We start from the raw sequence: 9,968 nt of genomic DNA, 5'->3' as shown, positions 1-9,968 counted from the left end.
TGGCACCTGCAGTTGTACCAGCATATACTTGGAGCGATCTTTGATTTGCACCTCTGCTTAATTAGAGAGAATACTTCAGTGCCCCTGGATAACACAAACAGCACTGTGGTATTTTAATCATTTAAGAAAGCAATAAACATTCAGTACAGTAACACATGGTAAGAGAAAGAGCCTGGGATTTGGAGTCAGAAGACCAGCACTTCTACCTTCTTACTGGTGTTTGATTTTGTGCAAGATAGTGACTATTGGCCAACCAACAACAGCAATAATTATTTAACTAGTGCTTACTTCGTGGCAGGCGTTAAGCTAAGAATATTTTATGTATGAGCCTTACAACAACCCTAGGAGATGGGCATCAATATTATCCTGGGTTTCAGATGAGGAAAGTGAGTTTTAGAATGGATAAGTCACGTGTCTAAGGACACAAAACTAGCGAGTTGTGAAGTGGGGACAGGAATGAAGGCAGTCTGACTACAGACCCTTTGCTCCTAGCCCGTTTGCTAGTACTACCTAACACAGTAGAAGTGGTTGTCAGGATTCTTGAGTTAATGTATAGGACGTTGGGAGTTGACCCAAAGTACATATTACACGCAATGCAGTACCCTCCTTTTTTTAAGTTGCCAGGAAGGTAAGTCTTGTCATTACGCTTCCTTATCACAGTGGCTCAGCAAATTCCTCTGTGTGCAGTTCCCAACTCTGAAGAGCAAACTTCTGTGAGGTTGGGCAGAATCCTGGGGCCTCATCTGAGTGCTGAAACCAGGGCAATGGTTCAAGCTTCCCCGCCACCCCCAATTATGCTTCCTGTAAGGAAAAGTGAGCTTAGTCACTGTGATCTTAAAATGACGCTATACAGCCTCTTGAGGAAATACTTGAATTTACTTTCTCTGCTTTAAGTGGATTTAGAAATTGTTTCCAGGGCACATACAGAAAAGAGTTCATAACTACCCTGTAGGGGTACTTACGTTTCAGGCTCAATATCTTTATTATCTCTAATCTTTATAACAATCTTATGTGGTTGGATTTGTTAACTGGTCGGCATTATTAACTACCCCATCTTACTAAAGAAGAAGCTGAGGCTCTGAGAGGTTGGTCCCCGTAGTCAAGACCACCCAGCTATCCCAGGCCGACAGCAGGTTTCAAACCCGACTCCACCTGTTTCCAAAGCCCATGCTGTAGTGGCGAATGGAGTTACAACAACTAAGAACACCTTGTGAACAACCTAAAGAGAAGCCAAGTGTCAGACAGGTTCTTCCTGAACAGCCACTGCTTAAACGTCACAAAACCAGGTGTGTGTAAATAACTTTCTCCCTTATCTGGAGATAGTAAAGGTGAATCAGTGTAAATACTGGAAAGTCAATTTAAATAAAAGCCTATCATCCTTGACTTTCTATGTGGACCCAACCAAAAACAGAATAAGTGTTTTCATCCCTAATCACCATAACCTTAGTTATTTTCTGTGTATTTTTCCCTTTAGGTACTCATTGCATTTTATATATGATAAGCCATTCTTTTAAAGCACCTCTTCTTCTAAAAGCTTTCTTTGTTTCTGAGTCTACCTTTAACAACATCAATACTTTTTTAGCATCTTCAGATTTTAAAACAACCACCCGGTACTTTTGCCAACGAACCCAAATACTGTGAGGGCTCAGCAAGATTAACATGAAACCCCGGAGGGTTTATGTGGTTGGCCCTGGGCCACCAGTGTGTGAGACAATGTACACGGTGATCCTTCTTCAGGAGACAAGTCTCCAGATCTCATGGTGTACATCTCTGCCACTCTGGACAGATGATTGCTAACCACACTTAATTGTAGACACTCTATGTACATTTCTGGGCTTGTATGATTTTTGAATCATTACATTCTAGGGAAAAGGTAAATGTCAAAAAAAATTTATGAGACAATAAATAAGAAAGAACATAAATTACTTTGTGAACTTCAGCTTAAAGCCATGGCACAGAAATAGCTGTTTGGAAAGCAGACTTCTGCTGGGTGCTGACCTGGGTCAGATACCACGCTGGGCTCTGGAGGCTGAGAAGAGACTTTCCGGAGACCAAGCACTGTGTCATCATGCACAGCCCGCTCTCCTGCCTCCCCTCCCAGTGAGTGTCTTCCCTGGAGGAAGTGAGATAGACCTTGGAGGGCTGGAATTCACATTGTACTTTTTGCTTCTCAAAACACTTCACTACGTTCTGTGAAGGAGAGAGGGCACATTTGGCATTTGAGGAAACAGCTACCAAAAATTTAAATGACTTTTTAGGAGTCAAAAAACCAAATTTTGTAGATTAATCCTTTGTCAGCATGGACATATATACACTACCAAATGTAAACTAGATAGCTAGTGGGAAGCAGCCGCATAGCACAGGGAGATCTGCTCAGTGCTTTGTGACCACCTAGAGGGGTGGGATAGGGAGGGTGGGAGGGAGACGCAAGAGGGAGGGGATAGATATGGGGATATATGTATACATATAGCTGATTCACTTTGTTATAAAGCAGAAACTAACACACCATTGTAAAGCAATTATACTCCAATAAAGATGTTAAAAAAAAAATTTGTCCTAGGCAACAAACAGGGCTAGAACCTGTGTCTCAATTCTGAGTTGTATTCTTTCCACCTGTTGTACCACACTGTGGCTTTAAATTAAATAGCTCTAATTACATGGTTAAAGAAGTGTAAATCTGCCTTAAGAAAACCCAGTTATCAGGGCTTGCCTGGTGGTGCAGTGGTTGAGAGTCCGCCTAACGATGCAGGGGACACGGGTTCATGCCCTGGTCCGGGAGGATCCCACATGCCGCGGGGTGGCTAGGCCCGTGAGCCATGGCCGCTGAGCCTGTGCATCCAGAGCCTGTGCTCCGCAATGGGAGAGGCCACAACAGTGAGAGGCCCGCATACCGCAAAAAATAAAAAAGAAAGAACAATTCACTTGGGGCTTCCCTGGTGGCGCAGTGGTTGAGAGTCCTCCTGCCGATGCATGGGACACGGGTTCGTGCCCCGGTCCGGGAGGATCCCACATGCCGCAGAGCGGCTGGGCCCGTGAGCCATGGCCGCTGAGCCTGCGCGTCCGGAGCCTGTGCTCCGCAACGGGAGAGGCCACAACAGTGAGAGGCCCGTGTACAGCGAAAAAAAAAAAAAAAAAGAAAACCCAGTATCAAAACAAATGTTCACGTGTGTGACAAGGTGGAGGAGGAGGGCAGGAAGTAGAAATTATTTGCATTTTAAAAATATTCTTTACTTAAAGAATAAGTAAAGAATATTTTTGGCACCCACCCTAGATACATTTCACATTGAATTTTTAGGCGTCCATTGATCCAAAAGATCTAAATAGTTTCATAAAGTCATCTTTAAGCTGCATGCATGCCAAGGATTAAATGAAGATCATAGTTACCACCACATGGGGAAATCCTGTTCTTGTAAATAGCTTTCATAAGAATGGCTCATTGTCAAATATTAGTAGTGAGATATTATCGTGAAGCATCTAAAGTGAGTCCACATGTAGGTCCCTGTAAAAAATATGAATTTAAACAATATTCCCGCTAAACGATAAGAAATCCTTCACCAGCAACATATTTTTTTCTATAATATCATCTCACCTGAGGTTCCCATTAAGAGGATGAACTCTGGAGCCAGACTGCCTGGGATCAAATCCAGCTCTGCTCTGAACCATCTGTGAGGCAAGTTACTCAACTTCCTTAGCCTTCATTTGTTCCATCTGCAACCTAGAAATCAGCTACCTCTTAAAGTTGTGAACATAAATGAGTGCTCTAATCATGTTAGCTTTAATTGTTGTTATTATTATGATACTAATGATCTCTGTATACTGTTTTCTTTTCAGGTGGGAATTTCATTTACACTAAAATGTACTCAATACTTTACTGACAACATATGTAAATTTATAGATTCACTTAACACCTATCAATCAAGGAAAAACATCTTCTTTTTCGTCACTCAGAGAACTAAGAAACACTCCCAGGGGTTTCTACTCAGGAAGCCAGCACTTTCCACTGGCAGAGCACACTCTTCCCACCACATCATGCTGCCCATGGGATGATCTCTAAGAAAGGAGACAGCATGTGATGGAGGACGAACCAGACCTGGGTTCATCTCTGGGTTATATGCTTTTTTGGTTGTGTGAAACCAGGAAAATTCGTGTATTGGTCTGGGATTTTTTTGTTTTTTTTTTTAAATAATTAACCTTTCTAGGGACTTCCCTGGTGGCTCAGTGGTTAAAAATCCGCCTGCCAATGCAGGGGACACGGGTCCGAGCCCTGGTCTGGGAAGATCACACATGCCGCAGAGCAACTAAGCCCGTGTGCCACAACTACTGAGCCTGCACTCCAGAGCCCGCACGAACCACAACTACTGAGCCTGTGTGCCACAACTACTGAAGCCCACACGCCTAGAGCCGGTGCTCCGCAACAAGAGAAGCCATTGCAATGAGAAGCCTGCGCACTGCAACAAAGAGGAGCCCACGCTCGCCACAACTAGGGAAAGCCCGCGCACAGCAACGAAGACCCAAAGCAGCCAAAAATAAATAATTTTTAAAAAAGTTTTTAAAAAATTAACCTTTCTAATTTGAGATAATTCTAGATTCACGTAGAGATCTCATAAACTTTTTTTCCCAGTTTCCTCCAATGATAACATTTTGCAAAACTATAGTACAGTATCACAACTGGGTGATATCACATTGATAAAGTCAAGCTACAGAACAGTTCTGTCACTACAAGTATCCTTCATGTTGCCATTTCCTCCATCGCTGACACCTGTTTGTAAATAAATTTTTCTGTGGGCATATGTGTTCATTTCTTTTGGGTACATATTGAGAATTGGAACGGCTGGATTGTATGGTAAATGTATGTTTAAGTTTCTGAGGTACTGCCATATGTTTTTTCAAAATGGCCATACCATTTGGCATTCCCATCAGAAATATGTGAGAGTTCCAGTTGCTCCAGATCCAGGCAAGCACTTGGTACTGTCAACCTTTTAAAAAAAATTGTAGTAAAATTCACACAACACACCATCTTAACCAGTTTTAAGTGGACAGTTCAGTGGTACTAAGTGCTTTCAGTGTTGTGCAACCATCATCACCATATATCTCAGAACCCTCTTCATCTTGCAAATGGACACTCTGTACCCATTAAAGAATAATTTCCCCTTCTTTCCACCCACAGCCTCTGGCCACCACCCTTCTGCTTTCTCGGTGATTTTGACTATTCTATGTACCTTTCACATTTTAGTTACTGTGAATAACGCTACTATGAACATGGGTGCACAAATATATCTTCAGGACACTGCTTTCAGTCTTTCTGGTACATACCCAGAAGCAGGATTGCTGGGTCTTATGGTAATTATGAAGAACCACCATACTGTTTTTCACAGCAACTATACCACTTTACATTCCTACCAACAGTGCACAGGGTTCCTATTTTCCCACATCCTTGCCAACATTTTTTTTCCTTCCCTGCCTTCCCTTCCTCTCCCTTCCCTTCCTCCCCACTTTCCTTCATAGTAGTCATCCTAATGGGACTGAGGTGATATCCCATTGTGGTTTTGCTTTGGGAACTGGGATCTTACTTGCCAACCACAGAAGCCGCTAGTTCCTTAAACTAGCTAGTTTAAGGATTTATTAAGAGCTATTAAATAGTTTGGAGAATCTCTGGGAGAGTCAGAGTCAGATCTGGAGCCTACGCAGCCAGAAACAATATCAAAACCACTGTGCGGGACTGCCTCAGCCAGACCTCAGTGCTGCTGCCGCTGGTGCTGTAGATGAGTGGACACTACACACAAGGCACTCCACCATTCCTGCCACTGAAGACCGGACTCCTCGTCACCATCCAAGCCAGAAAAAGTGGAGTCAACACAGCACCTGCTTCCTCATGCTGGCCTTTTTTTGACTGAGACTTGTGTGAGTACACCTGCCTGGGAGAGCCTGCACTCTAGCTGCCAAGGTGCTGAGCAAGAGAGTTTGGGCTTCTGCCTTGGGGAGTCCAGATTCACAATGTGGGAAATTACTCTGATGTAGGAAGGGTTTTCAAAGACAGTCACAAAGCATGAGAAATACCTACTGTACTTTTCTACCCTATTTCTAAATATATAACTTTTTATATTATAAAAAGTTTATGAGTATATACATTTATAAATATGAATAGGGTGATAATAGCTACCTCATTGACTTGTTTTAAAGTTGAAATGAAGTCCCACATGTAAAGTTTGTAACACAGTTTGTGGCACACTGCAGATGCCAATGATGTTATCCTTGTTTCTCTCAATAAAATGTAAGCTGTGAGTTACTTCCTGTGTGACATAAGGCTGTTTTGTAGGCAGCTGTATGATACAATTTTAGGAACCTCAAAAGAGCTCTATGACACCCCCCCACCAATATCCTATTGAACATAAAATTCCACGTTATTAATTTAGCTTAAGTTCTGATCTTGAAAGAAGGCAAATATCTGAAAAAGGAGTGCTAGTTTAGGCTATAAATGGCATATTAATACAAGGCTACATTATATGTTAGAGCACTCTTTTGGCCATTAAGAGGTCTAAGTCCAAATCCCATCTCCTTATAACTAACTGTACAATTCTGAGCAATTGATTACCCTCTCTGGGCCTCTCTCCTCTGTTAAAAGGAGGGTGAGGTACTGAACCACCATCTAGCTCTGTTGTATCATGCTGCCATAAATGGAGGCTCTTGAGGGCAGGTTTTTGATTTGGAGCAGACAGGAGAAAGCAGGAATGCCCTGGTCCCTTGAAGGAGTGTAAAAGGATGCTTGGGGAAGAAAAGGACACCAAAGGACAGCAAAGTGATGGAGATAGGGGTGCTGTTTCCTGTACCAGAAGGGCTGTGATAAGCTGAGACTCAGTAAAAACATTACAGAATAAGTGGCAGAAAAGTTAAGATTTTGTGGATTACTGAAATATCTTGAAGTTCTCTCTTGGGAAATAGTCATAGAAATAGAAAGTTATTGAGTAACCATTTCCCGTAACATACTAGATACAAAGTTAACATACAGTCCTTGTTCTCAGGGATTAATTCCAGAGGGAATTAATTAGAATATATTATAATTAGAATTAATTAGAAATATTAGAATACAGTGTGGCAAGTCAATAGAAGCAAGTACAGACTGTGGTATTATATTAAGTTATCTGCATTTTGGAGAGTTATGTATGGAAATGCCAACAATTAATTTTCTGGGGAATTCCCTGGCGGTCCAGTGGCTAGGACTCCGTGCTTCCACTGCAGGGGGCACAGGTTTGATCCCTGGTTGGGGAACTAAGATCCTGCATGCGGTGCGGCACAGCCAAAAAATAAATTTATTTTCTGCAAGGTTTCTGTGGTTTCGTTCCCATCATTGCTATCTTAAGATCAAGTAGAGACAGTTTGATAAAGGGGAGTACATATGTGTTAATCTAACACACACACACACACACACACACACACACACAGTTTCAAGTTGGGAAGACAAGATTTAGCTTTTAATATAATGGGAACCAAAATATGTTCGATAAATATTAAGACTGTTGAGATGACATTGGCAAAGCATTCTTCAACTCCTCTCAGGAAGGAAAGTGAAACCAACTTTAAGACCCAGGTCTAATGCCACATTGTACAAAACTTCCTACCAGATCTTCCAGCTGGAGACAATCTCCACTACACTGCCACTCTGCCCAATTTTAGAGCTATTTTGTCTACGTCCATCTCAAATTAGACTTTGTGCTCACTGAGCACTGACTTTGTTTTACTCATGTTCACATCTCTCCAAGTCTGTGGTTCACTGCCATACCCTTAGTAGGGGATTGATATGAATATGCTGAATTAAACTGAATGTTGGAAGGCTTTCTCAAAGGATATGTCATATGCTAGAAATCAGAATCCATGTGCATTTTCAAAGGCTGAGTTTAAGCCTATCTTAAACTCAGGCAGTTTAAGCCTATCATCCGAATTTACGGGAACCACAATGAAAAAGTAGACTGAGTCACTGTATTTTGGCTAATCAGAGTGGGTTAGATAATATTTCATCAGTTGTAAGATATATGTTATCAATTGTAAGATATATTTCAAGACTATTAATTTATTGTTGCTTTACCACATACTGAAAATTTCTAACTTGCTCTGCTAAAATTTAGTGGTATAGAAGTACAGAGAATTATGTGGAAATATAAAGAAAAAGTAATTTGCAGAGAATTTATTTAGATATTAGTTACCAATAAATATCATACGAGTCTTCCCTTATGAAGTCTTACTAGAAAGCTGGTTAAATAAAGGGCCTCAGTGAAATGGATGTAAAGCAATTATACCTATATTTAGTGTCTTTAAAATTCCAACTTTACTGATATAAGAAAATAAGTTGCTGGGACTTCCCTGGTGGCACAATAGTTAAGAACCCTCCTTCCAATGCAAGGAACACAGGTTCGATCTCTGGTCCTGGAAAGTCCCACATGCCGCGGAGCAACTAAGGCCGTGCACCACAACTACTGAGTCCACGTGCCACAACTACTGAAGCCCGCGCATCTAGAGCCCGTGCTCCACAACATGAGAAGCCGCTTCAGTGAGAAACACCGCACACCGCAACGAAGAGTAGCCCCTGCTCACAGTAACTAGAGAAAGCCCGCGCGCAGCAACGAAGACCCAATGCAGCCAAAAAATAAATATATTTATTAAAAAAAAAAGAAATTGCTAAGGGAATGTGACACCGATGTAATAGGTGACATTCTTGCCATTTGCATTTAGATGGCACGTTAGTTCCTCTTTTGAGGATCATATTTAAAGTGATCCCTACATAACAATCTAGGTCAAACAATGCCCCTAAGTATATTATTTGCCTATTTAATGTCCTTCAGCTCCAAATTAACCCTTTTACATTCTGTTCTGTTATACTGGGGCTAGAAGTCTGCAAACTGTATCTTCCAGAATCCATTCCAATTAGGGTGGACCAACTGGAGACATTAGGACAATGGATAGCAGAGGAAGAGAAAAAAGCTTCCTATCTGTTTCTTGCTATTCCTTAACTCCAGCTTTTTAGCCCTTCCAGAACCAGCCTTATCACACACCTTCAGAGGAACCAGCGGCAGCTCCTCTCCTCAAGGTCTGAGCCCCATCTTCACGGGACCTTTCCTCTGAGTGCCTGATGAGCTGTGGCAGCCAGGCAGCAGACCCTTCCTGGGGCTGGAGCTCTAATATGGTGGGTCTTCTCTGAGCCCCCAGGTTCTGGAGATCCCATACTCTACCCTTCTGTTCCTCCAACCCTATTGCTGGTAACTGCTTCCTGCAGTTGTTCCGAGTTGTCTTAATGTCTTATTTTTGCTCTTTCAGTCCTCCAACATCTGTAACAATCCCCTATATTCTTTTGATTCTCCTCTAGTAAAATACCTACTGTGGTTTTCTGTTTTGTTGCCTAGACCCCGACTGACCCTAGATTCTGAGCCTAGGTACCTAGGCTCAAAGGTTTTAAATAATTGGTTGCCTAGACCCTGAGCCTGGATACCTAGGCTCAATATTCTAAAATGATTTACCCACATGACTTTCCTAACTTTCAGAAAACTGGCAGGTTCTTGTAATGTATCTGCGTTTTGGACGAGCTAGACTCTAAGAGGCAACAAGTTTTTCTTAGAGTTACACCCATGAACAAGTTACACCACTGAACGAGTTACTCCATTACTGATTCACAATGTTCATCTTATTGTAGTTTGATTCAACGAGCATTTACTATTCACCGATGATGTGTCAGGAACTGTTAGGCGCTGGGGATGCAAATGTGTCATTGCTCTTACCCTTAAGAGAGAATAGAAATACCTATCTATTATTTAGCAATAGGAGCTTTAATCAAGGATGCACAAGAGGTGTGGGATCCTCGAGGAGACTTTGGAACTGGGCTTTAAGGAATTTAAGTGGACACTGGTATCCACTGTGGGTTTTCAGAAACTATAAACTGAGAAATATATATTTGAAAGCTTGATACAGAGTCAGTGCTTTAT

This window comes from Lagenorhynchus albirostris, chromosome 1 (assembly GCF_949774975.1).
Source record: "Lagenorhynchus albirostris chromosome 1, mLagAlb1.1, whole genome shotgun sequence".
NCBI lineage: Eukaryota > Metazoa > Chordata > Mammalia > Artiodactyla > Delphinidae > Lagenorhynchus > Lagenorhynchus albirostris.
This window is presented reverse-complemented; position numbering follows the sequence as displayed.